The following is a 12,079-nucleotide window of genomic DNA, read 5'->3' on the forward strand; positions in this document are numbered from 1 at the left end:
AAGAGAAAGAAAGAAAGAAAGAAAGAAAGAAAGAAAGAAAGAAAGAACCAAAGAAAGAACCAAAGAAAGAACCAAAGAAAGAAGACAAAAAGAAACCAAAGTGGAAGAAAACCCTAAAAAATGAAGGAAAAAAACAGATTTAAAAAAAGGAAAGAGCCCTGGCCGGTTGGCTCAGCGGTAGAGCGTCGGCCTAGCGTGCGGAGGACCCGAGTTCGATTCCCGGCCAGGGCACACAGGAGAAGCGCCCATTTGCTTCTCCACCCCTCCGCCGCGCTTTCCTCTCTGTCTCTCTCTTCCCCTCCCGCAGCCAAGGCTCCATTGGAGCAAAGATGGCCCAGGCGCTGGGGATGGCTCTGTGGCCTCTGCCCCAGGCGCTAGAGTGGCTCTGGTCGCAACATGGCGATGCCCAGGATGGGCAGATTATCGCCCCCTGGTGGGCAGAGCGTCGCCCCTGGTGGGCGTACCGGGTGGATCCCGGTCGGGCGCATGCGGGAGTCTGTCTGACTGTCTCTCCCTGTTTCCAGCTTCAGAAAAAATGAAAAAAAAAAAAAAAAAAAAAAAAAGGAAAGAAGTCCTGGTGGTAAATAAACAATGACTAACCCTGATCTCAGGGGTACAAAAATGAGGAAGACATGGTGCCTCATGCCCCAAAGATCCCCCAAAGGACCTGAATAGCACCTAAGTCAGCTGCATCCCAGCTAGGGTGATGACTCCAGGAGTTGCCGAGATAGTAGCTCCAGTTCTTGAGGGTTGGCTCATGCAAAACCAACTAAAATGATGTCTTTGTTAAGGAGGCCTCAGGGTCATAAAGGAATTCCCCACATTAACAATTATCTATACTCACCTTGCATTCTCCTCCAATAAGGCATTTCTCTATGTGCAGAAAATAACATGCTTTTACAGAGAGGTTGTGTGAGCTTAAGTTTTCAACAGGAACATGACACATTTGTGTTGAAATATGTTTTCCTGCTACAGTTCCATGGAAGGGCTGTGTGTGCCTTTCAAAACATGAAAGATCAAAGATCCCTTTAACTGAAAAGCACAATCTCTGATAAACTGTTGAGTCTAGGCTTTTGGGAATGAGGGATCAGCTCTGAAAACATTAGTCACCGAGAGGGCCATTATACCTGGGCATCCCCAACTCATGGCAGGGTTTACCTTGATCTACCCTTTCTGGAATTGTATAAGTTTGGGTTCTAGCAAGAGTTTACCTTTGGAGCCAGAAACACCTGGGGTTTGAACCCAACTTTACCACATATTAGTTGGAAAGCCTTAAGTCATTAACGTACCTCTGAAGGCCTCATTTTTGACATCTACAAAACAGAAATAATAACTATGGCATAAGATTAGTGGAGCTGGCCTGACCTGTGGGGGCGCAGTGGATAAAGCGTCGACCTGGAAATGCTGAGGTCGCCAGTTTGAAACCCTGGGCTTGCCTGGTCAAGGCACATATGGGAGTTGATGCTTCCAGCTCCTCCCCACCTTCTCTCTCTCTCCCTCTCTGTCTCTCTCTCTCCCTTTCTCTCTCCTCTCTAAAATGAATTAAAAAAAATTAAAAAAAAAAGATTAGTGGAGCAATTTAACTATTCACATTGTAATGAATGCAAAACATTTAGTCCATTGGCTGGTACATAATGAGCACTCAATAAATTTTGTTAAAATAATAATTATGACTATTTCATAATGATTAGATTTCATGCTTGTAAAAACTTTTTCAAACTTTTTTGTAATGATATATACACTAATTTTTAAAAATGAGATTATTTTTCACTTCCCAAATTCATGAATAGTTTTAAACAATAACACACAGTGCTAGAGGGGAAAAAAACAAACTTATAGAACTTTGATATCATTTGTGATAGAGATATAAACTGTGTTTCTCTTTTGGAAAGCAATATCTCGGTAAGTATCAAAAGCATTAATAATATTTCCAATAACTCCATTTATTTTTTTATATTTTTTTACAGAGACAGAGAGAGAGTCAGAGAGAGGGATAGATAAGGTCAGACAGACAGGAACGGAGAGAGATGAGAAGCATCAATCATTAGTTTTTTGTTGCGACACCTTAGTTGTTCATTGATTGCTTTCTCATATGTGCCTTGACAGTGGGGCTACAGCAGACTGAGTAACCCCTTGCTCTAGCCAGAGACCTTGGGTCCAAGCTGGTGATCTTTGCTCAGACCAGATGAGCCTGCGCTCAAGCTGGCGACCTCAAGGTCTCGAACCTCGGTCTTCCGCATCCCAGTCTGACACTCTATCCACTGTGCTACCTCCTGGTCAGGCCCAATAACTCCATTTATAAAATATATATTAAGTAAATAAAACCACAGAGATTTATGTATACACATGATCACTGAAACAGAATAAATAACTCTGAAATAGAGCTTTTATTATTGTTGACAATAATTCTGCAAATGACTTATATGTCTTTTATTTAGCATGGTTAAATTACAGAATTTTTATCTAGTTAAATATTAACATTTAAGCCTGACCAGGTGGTGGCGCAGTGGATAGAGCGTCGGACTGGGATGCGGAAGGACCCAGGTTCGAGACCCCGAGGTCGCCAGCTTGAGCACGGGCTCATCTGGCTTGAGCAAAGAGCTCACCAGCTTAGACCCAAGGTCCCTGGCTCCAGCAGGGGGTTACTCGGTCTGCTGAAGGCCCGCGGTCAAGGCACATGTGAGAAAGCAATCAATGAACAACTAAGAAGTTGCAACGCGCAACGAGAAACTGATGATTGATGCTTCTCATCTCTCTCCGTTCCTGTCTATCTCTGTCTCTGTAAAAAAACAAATTAATTAATTAATTAATTAAAAAATATATTAACATTTAATTATTTGAATAGTTTTCCAGGATATGGGAAACACTCACGGTGTGATGTTGATGGGGGAAGAAAGCAGATGGTAAGTAAATATATATATGTACTGAAATAAGGCTGACGCTAAATTACCACTAAGTTTTCATAATTACTCTCAATTAGAAGAAACAAAAGATTGAGAGAGAGAAAGAGAAGTGGAGGAGGAGGACCAGGAGGAGAGGGAAGTGGAGGGGAACAGGGGACAAAGACAATGAGGACAGGAAGAAAGCGAGAACATCAGAGAAATTTTAAATCCATTTTAGTAAGGGAGGGTGAATAGTCATACCAGATATTAAAATTTATCATAAGGTTACAGTAATTTAAATGGAATGTTACTAAAAATAGACAATTAACTCACTGAAACAGAATAGATAATTCTGAAATAGGTCTTATATTATCCAATCATTTATATTAATTTATCTTTAAGAAGGTAAGTTAAAAGAGAATAGAAATTGATTTAACAATGAACTGTTAAAGAATCCAGAAATTATTTTGAATACATAACCATTCCATAACTTTCTACCAAGAAAAAAAAATGATGATGATGAATTAAAAAGTTACATATAAAAATTTTAAACTGCAGAACAATGGTTTAATTCTCTGAACAAAGGTTTTTTATAAAAGTTTACATCGTTATTATTATGATTGTATTTAATTCTATATTGTTTGGAGCTAAAGTATTTGAATTGAAATGTTAATTGGAATATATATATCAGTTGTATTTGGAACGTCTCCATTTGTTATGTCCTCCCTCATCTTTTGTGGGAAATTGAACTCAACACTTCTATTTTTGAACAATCTGAATTGGAGAGGAGAAAAACATTATTCCAATCAGAACAACCACAATAAACAAACTGACATTAAAAAACAACAAAAGCCCTGGCCGGTTGGCTCAGCGGTAGAGCATCAGCCTGGCATGCAGGAGTCCCGGGTTTGATTCCCGGCCAGGGCACACAGGAGAAGCACCCATCTGCTTCTCCACCCCTCCCCCTCTCCTTCCTCTCTGTCTCTCTCTTCCCTTCCTGCAGCCGAGGCTCCATTGGAGCAAAGATGGCCCAGGCGCTGGGGATGGCTCTGTGGCCTCTGCCTCAGGTGCTAGAATGGCTCTGGACACAACAGAGTGATGCCCCAGAGGGGCAGAACATCAACCCCTGGTGGGCATGCGGGGTGGATCCTGGTCAGGCGCATGCGGGAGTCTGTCTGACTGCCTCCCCGTTTCCAGCTTCGGAAAAATGAAAAAAAAAAAAAAAAAAAAAAAAAAAACCTGCAGAAAAATTTCAAGAAAATAAACTCAAAAATTTCCAAGCAGGGGAACTCTTTTAAATTTAGTGTAATAATAAAAGAAATCACAAGGAATAAAATCAATAGCTTTTGCTATAAAACAATTTTAAACTTCAGTAAGTAAAAAAAAAAAATCTATGGTCAAGATTAAAAAGCGAAATACAAACAAAATAAAAATAAATACAATTTTAAAACAGAAAAAGCAAGATGTGGGTGCTGAGTAGAGCTGTTGAATTTCCACTGTTATCTATTTTTGTATTTTTAAATAAGGCCGCTCATATATTTTCCCTTTATCGGGTTCTTTCTGCTCATATTTTATGATGTTTGTCACCTTATTGTTTGATAATCATTGACCAATGGCACGCAATTCACATTTCCAGTCTCTACTACCAGGAGACACTTTGGCAATGAGTCCGGTTTGGGGGCCTGCACCAGCCCTGGGCTACGTTTAAAAGGGGAGATGAGGGCCCAGCCTCCCTCCTCCAGGAGCTGCCCCAGCTCCCTAGTGGGGAGACAGACAAGAGTAACCACCCAGGAAAGATGCTCAGGACTCAAGGTCCTTTAGCTCTGGATTCCTGTGCTTTGGGCGTTTCACTGCTTTGTCACTGCTCTTACCCAAGGAGACTTGTTTCGTGGGATGATGCAATCAAGAGGGAACTACTGACACATCTGCTCTCAGAACCAAGGACTCGTTTCCGTTTTTGCTTTGCTAAAGAAGCTCATAGCCCGTGTGCCAGTCACCTCCAAGAAGCACTTGGGGTGCTCATCTCCCCCTGACATTATCACTGCACCGCCCATCTGCCCATTCCCCTCTTATCTACCGCCTCAAGGGTTAAATAATTTTTTAGAAATCAAGGGATTTGGGTAAGCTTCTTACATCTTTTGTAAATGAGGCGGGGGTGGGGGAGGGGATGACAGCTCCCTTAGAGGATGCCTGCGTGGGCACAGCTTCCAACCTCTCTGTGCTTGACGTCCCTTTCTGGGAATCATCCCTGGCTTCACTTTCAGGGTTGCTGTGAGGACCAGACGCTATTCAGGGCAAAGCCCCACCCTCTAGAAACATACGCGCTATGAAAGCGAAGGTTATGCCGGGGAGATTTTCTAGTTATAGTTCACAACTTGTAGTTACAAAGGTCTTGCCTTTGGGAAGTGAGGTTCTCAGAGAGAAAGCTGAACCATGGAGGCTTATCAAGTGGACATTTCGATGAAACCAGGCATACCCACTACCTCTTTCGGGGTGGGCTTTCCTCTCGGTGATGTTGGATTTCTTGGGTTAGCTCTGCTCCTGGTACACCTAGTTACAAAACTGTCTTCCTGCCTATGAGAGCTGCTCCTATGATGGACACATGCCCAGTGATTACGTAGATGTGGCAATGATGAGGAAAGCTGTTCCTGGACAGTCGAACAGCTGGACTCAACCTGACCCTCTTCCTTCACCTCCTTTTCTGTTTATAACTTTCTGAGCACAGTGTCCCCAACTCCTTATTTTTATTCCAGATTTCCTTTTCCTTGTGTGCACTCAGTTTTCATTCATTCAAGGGAAGGAGTGAACTACTGTTTACTGAGGGCTATGTACCTAAATTTATAATTATATCTATAGACAGATATACAAAACTATATTAGGACCTAAACTGTTTCATTTTATTCCCACAACAGCTTGGTCGGATGTCATTCTTAAGACTGGGATGAGGATGTCATCACTAAAGAGGTTAAAAATAACCTAATTCTCAACAATAGAAATTAGTTGAATTGATGCACTTTTCCCTTCAACAGAGGTCAACTAAATGGATAAACTGTGCTTTACTCGTATGGTCGGGACCAGGCTGAGGGGGGCCTGGGTCCTAGGGCTGTGGCCCCTGAGCCCCCACCTGAATGTCCTCTGACTTCTCTAACTCCTAGCTGGGCTCCAGCTTTTACTCTAGGTTGCCACTGCAGTTTTAATCTCTGTCTCCCTCTACTTCTAACCAGACCCAGGTGGTCTTGATGAGAAAGGGGAAGAGAAGAGAGAGACCCTGATTTTATATGATCACCCCCAAGGGCCTATAGTGAATGCCACACATTCTATCAGCAATTATAACCCTTTGAGTCAACGCCATCTTCAGTTAAGATACAAATAAACCAAAAGGAGTTACTCACTGACTCCTAGCCTATCAAATAGGTCCAGAGCACAGGGCAGTGCCCACGTAGTGAATAACTAACAACAGTGATTATAACATTGAGAGCTAACAATGTATATTGAGCACTCTCACTGGGCCACGCACTGCACTAAGCACTCCACAGGCCTTGTCTCCTTTAATCCTGGAAAAGTATTATTGCTCTCTTTATTTCAGAGACCAATCAGGGAGCTGAGGCTTAGAGAGCAATGATCACACGGCTGGGATCAGGACTCTATCTCCTGCAGGTTGTCTTGCTGGGAACCGCCATGAGTCATCAGTAGGACAGAATAGCTGGGTTTGGGAGAGCCACCTGGCAGGAGAGAGGCACCACGGAGCCAGAGGGCGCTGAAAACAAATGCTGCTAACAAAATATTGAGTAGGAAGAAAATTGAGTTCCAAGAAACTAATGTAGCAGGACATGCTTTTTATAAAGCACCAAAGCACTAAACCTTAACAATATGTTGTTTAGCTTTCCATATATCTATGATAATATTAATTCTACAAGCAAGTGAATAAAAGACACTAAATTTTCATTAGTGGTTCTCTGGAGATAGGAGTCAGGACAAGGGAGGAATGGGTAGGTAGATATAAATTATTGTTAATTTTTCTAGTCCTTGGATTAGATGACAGGTTCACCAGGGGTCATTATATTATTTAAAAATGTGAAAATTCCCATTGCTCCATTTCCTCACTACCACTTGGCATCAGCCAACTTTTTTATTTTTGGTCATTTTGGTGGGTGTGAAGTGTTGACATTACTCTAATTATTAATGAGGTTCAACATCTTTTTTTCTCCCTTCCTTCCTTCCTTCCTTCCTTCCTTCCTTCCTTCCTTCCTTCCTTCCTTCCTTCCTTCCTTCCTTCCTTTCCTTCTTCCCTTCCTTCCTTTTTCTTTTTTGATAGGGAGGAAGGGAGAGAGAGAGAAGTATCAACTCGTTCCACTTAGTTGTACCAATGATTGCTTCTCATAAGTGCCCTGACCAAGGCACAAACTGGTGACACCGGGGTCAAACCAGCAACCTCAGGATAGACCTGGTGACCCTGGACTCCAGCTTGTGGATCCTGGGATCAGACCATCGACCTCAGCACTCTGGGCTGATGCTTTATCCACTGCGCCACCAGCCAGGGCCATCTTTTCTTTCCTTGACAGGATATTTCTGTAGCCTCTTTTGTAAAAGGAGTTTTTGTGACTTTTGCCAATTGTCTTGTATTTGAATGTTTGTCTTTTTTCTTATAGATGTACATGTATTGATTATAGTAATAATTGAGTGGGGTTTTTTTGTTAATTTTATGTGTTTTAAATATCTTTTTACTCTCTTTTGTATTTTTAGTTGAATGACCGAGCTTAAGTTTACTATTGCCAAATATATTCATATTTTCATTTGTGGTTTACACTTCAGTGTCTTGTTGAAGGAATTCTTTCTGACGTTGTACTAATATATGTTTGATCTCTTACAACTTTTTTTTGTTGTTTGTTTGTTTATTCATTTTTAGAGAGGAGAGAGAGACAGAGAGGGAGAGAGAGGAGAGAGAGAGAAGGGGGGAGGAGCTGGAAGCATCAACTCCCATATGTGCCTTGACCAGGCAAGCCCAGGGTTTCGAACCGGCAACCTCAGCATTTCCAGGTCGACGATTTATCCACTGCGCCACCACCCGTCAGGCCTCTTACAACTTCTTTATATATCATGTTTCCATATTTGCTGGCTATTTTACTGTGTCATTCTGTTGGTCTATCTCCGTACCAAAAGCACACACCTTAACCACTGCAACTTGATAATGACATCCACTAGGGCAAGTTTACCTCACTTAGTTGTTGCTCTCGTTGATACTGTCTTCTCTTTTTCCTTCTTCTCTCCTCTCCTCCTTCTTCTCCTGTTTCTCCCTTTCCTCTTATTTCTTCTGGAATATCCTACCTATTCTGGGACTATTTTTCTATATACCTTTCAGAATCACCTTGTTACTTTCCATGAAAATTCTGTTCATATTTTAACTTAAATTATATCAATTACTTAATCTAGCAATTAGGTTGTAAAGAAGTCACATCTTTGTGAAACGGCGTCTTTCCACAATTGAAGGCGGCATGTCTTTCCCACTTATTTAGAATGCCTTTGATGTTTCCATTACATTTTTATCATTTTTCACATAAAGGTCTTGCACATCTTTTGTTAGATTTATCCCTAGATTTACTTGTTTTTGTAAATACTGTGTTTTTAAAAATTATCTGGTTCTGGACGAGATGGCAGGGTAGGTAAATGCTGTACTCATATCCTCCCACAACCACATCAAACTTAGAACTAAACTACAAAACCACCATCATCCAGAACTGCCTGAAATGTGGCTGAACAGAAGTCCCATAACTAAGGTTATAAAGAACAAGCCACATAGAGTCTGGTAGGAGAGGCAGAAATGCGGGAACAGGCTGGTCCCACCCCCAGCCCAAGGTTCCAGTTCCAGGAAGAGAAATCTTATAACTTCTGGCTGTACAAACCAGTGGGGATTGTGGCTGAGTGAGAGGCAGGGTTGCTGGAGGCTGTTCTCTTAAAGGGCCAGTGCATGGACTCCCTCCCTCTGAGCTTTAGTGCTGGGGTAAGCATATCAAAAGACACATCAGGGACATACAGGAGAAACTGAATTATCTGGCTTTGAGGCGAGGGTTGGAGGGGCAGCTTTCTCTCAGACAGAAGCACTTGCAAAGGCCATTCTTCCTGCAGTCAGGAGCCATATCTGAGTCTCCATCAACCTGGCTAACACTGTTCACCCAGCCCTGAAGGTTCCCTGAGACTCTCCCAACCCAACTTGCAGACCCACTCAAGCTATTACCAGTGACTTTTCCATACAAACAGGATGTCTTGGCTCTTGCTTCAGACTTTCTCAAAATCTTTCAAAGGTTCACAAACCCCAAATAAGCAGTTTCTAGGCTTGGCATGCTCTGTACCTCTTGCTAAGTGGCCTCTGGTCCAGCATTAGTGGCAGCTGACCTCAGTTCACAGCTTTTCCTCTTCTGGGCACCTCCAAGCTCAGCACAAGTAGCAGCCATCTGAAGATCTCTCTGTAGCTCATGCTGGGTGGCCTGCATCTCCCCAGAGGCCCTAGAGCCACCCCACCTGGTGGTCAGTTTCAGACCATGCTGGAGCACCACCCAACTGCCTCCATGAGTGATGCACTCAAGGAGGGACTCATCGGGCACCAAAGCCCTGCTGAAGGAAGTCTTGCTCTGTGGGGTCGGTGCCCGCACAGGAGCTCCTCTGATGTAAGCTCAGCTGGTCCTCACAGCCTATGGACTGGAGGTGTTGGGCAGATAAAATATATTATGCTCACATTGTTAAAGATGGCGCTGCCCACGTGGAAGCCCATCGCCCAGGTGATATTAATGTGTGTTGGGGGTGGGCTGTGGGCAGGCAGGATCCTTGTAGCCTGGGGCTTGGTTTTAGGACTAAACCTTTCCCATCCTTTTTTGATGTGGGGTGGTGCAATCCCATCATGTCTCAGATAAGTGACTTTGTATTAGAGACTTCCCTATTTTGTATATTGGATTAAAGGTTTTGAATATACACTATAAAATGGGGACAGACCCAGAGCTTGATCGCTCTCAGTTCCTGAGGTTAACATTAGAGAGGAGAGCAGTAAGGCCATGTGGAGGAGAGGAGAGGCAGCCAAGATGGTGGAGTGCTAAAAGAGAAGCCAGAGTTTATGCAGAGAGAAGGAGATGGGGAACAAAGGAGAGTGAGGCTACTGAGCTAGAAACCTTTGATTCTAGGAAACTCGGATAAGTCAGTAGATTTGTGGGCACTGAATAAGCGGGTTTTGGAGCCCAGTGTGTGTTTTTACTTGCTCTCTGGGTGTAAGCTAGGATTAAAGATAATGGCCCACCAGTTTGTGGCTCTGTTGTTTCATTACCGTCTGTCCTAATACAATGTGAACCTGCATGGGCCAGACAGCTGTGATGGTGGCCGTGGCAACTGGCTTTACAGGGGGTAAATTCCCCCATTGACATACTGTTGGGCAGATAAAATATATTATGCTCACTTTGTTAAAGATGATGCTGCCCACGTGAGGCTATCGCCCAGGTGATATTAATGTGTGTTGGGGGTCGTTGTAGCCTGGAGCTTGGTTTTGGGATTAAGCCTTTCCCACCCTTTTTGATGTGGGGCGGTACAATCCAATCATGCCTCAGAGAAGTGACTTTGTATTAGAGACTTCCCTATTTTGTATATCGGATTAAAGGTTGTGAAGCTACAGTATAAAATAGGGGCAGAATGGGAACTTGCTCTCTTGGTTCCTGAGATTAGCATTAGAGAGCAGAGAGCAGAGAAAGGCCAAGTGGAGGAGGCGAGGGGAAGCAGCCAAGATGGCGGAGTATTGATTGTGCAGTTTGTGCAGTTTGACACTGGAGAAGGAAGGAGATGGGGAACAGAGGTGAATAAGTCTGGTGAGCTAGAAACCTTTGATTCTAGGAAACTCAGATAAGTCAGTGGCTTTGTGAGCACTGAATGTGAGTGGGTTTTGGAGCCCAGTGTATGTTTTTACTTGCCCGCCGGGTGCAAGCTAGGATTAAAGGCTATGGCCCACCAGTTTGTGGCTCCGTTGTTTCTTTACCGACTGTCCGAATCCAATGTGAACCTGCATGTGAATGGCCACGATGGCGGTTCCTGGCCTTACACATACCAACAGAAAACGAGGCTCAACTACAACAAGAGGGTGCACACAGCCTATCTGGAGTGCCCAACTTGGGTGACCAGAAAGGCTAAGCCACTGTGCCCAACAGGACGCCTGCTACCTAAGGCCACTCTACCAAGACTGGGAGACACTGCAGCTCAATCTAATATACAGAAACAAACACAAGGGGCCAGCTAAAATGAGGAAACAAAGAAACATGCCCCAAATGAAAGAACAGAACAATATTCAAAAAAGAAATAAAAAAACTAAATAAAATGGAGACAAGCAATCTGCCAGATGCAGTCAAAACACCAGTTATAAGGATGCTCAACAAACGTAGGGAAGGAGTAGATAAACTGTGAGAACTTCAACAAAGAAATAAAAAACACAAAAATGGAGATATAAAACATAAAGAACCAATCAGAAATGAAGAATTCAGTAATTGAAATGAATACTAGCCTGACCAGGCGGTGGCGAAGTGGATAGAGCGTCGGACTGGGATACCAAGGACCCAGATTCGAGACCCCGAGGCCGACAGCTTGAGCGCAGGCTCATCTGGTTTGAGCAAAAGCTCACCAGTTTGGACCCAAGATCACTGGCTTGAGCAAGGGGTTACTTGGTCTGCTGAAGGCCCGTGGTCAGGGCACATATGAGAAGCAATCAATGAACAACTAAGGTGTCGCAATGCGCAACAAAAAACTAATGATTGATGCTTCTCATCTCTCCGTTCCTGTCTGTCTGTCCCTCTCTATCCCTCTCTCTGACTCTCTCTCTGTCTCTTTAAAAAAAAAAAAAAGAAAGAAATGAATACTACATTACAGGGAATCAATAGTAAAGTAGATAAAACAGAGAATCAAATCAGTAATTTGGAAGATAAGAAAGCAGAAAACATCCAATCACAACAGCAAAAAGAAAAAAGAAATTTTAAAAAATGAGGACAGTCGAAGGAGCCTCTGGGACAACTTCAACCATACCGACATTAGAATTATGGGTACACTAGAAGAAGAGAGAGAGCAAAAAATTGAAAACCTTTTTGAAAAAAATAATGATGGAAAACTTCCTTAACCTGGTAAGGAAAACAGACTTACAAGCCCAAGAAGCATAGGGTCCCAAACAAGATGAACCCAAA

This window comes from Saccopteryx bilineata, chromosome 3, assembly GCF_036850765.1.
Source record: "Saccopteryx bilineata isolate mSacBil1 chromosome 3, mSacBil1_pri_phased_curated, whole genome shotgun sequence".
Classification (NCBI taxonomy): domain Eukaryota; kingdom Metazoa; phylum Chordata; class Mammalia; order Chiroptera; family Emballonuridae; genus Saccopteryx; species Saccopteryx bilineata.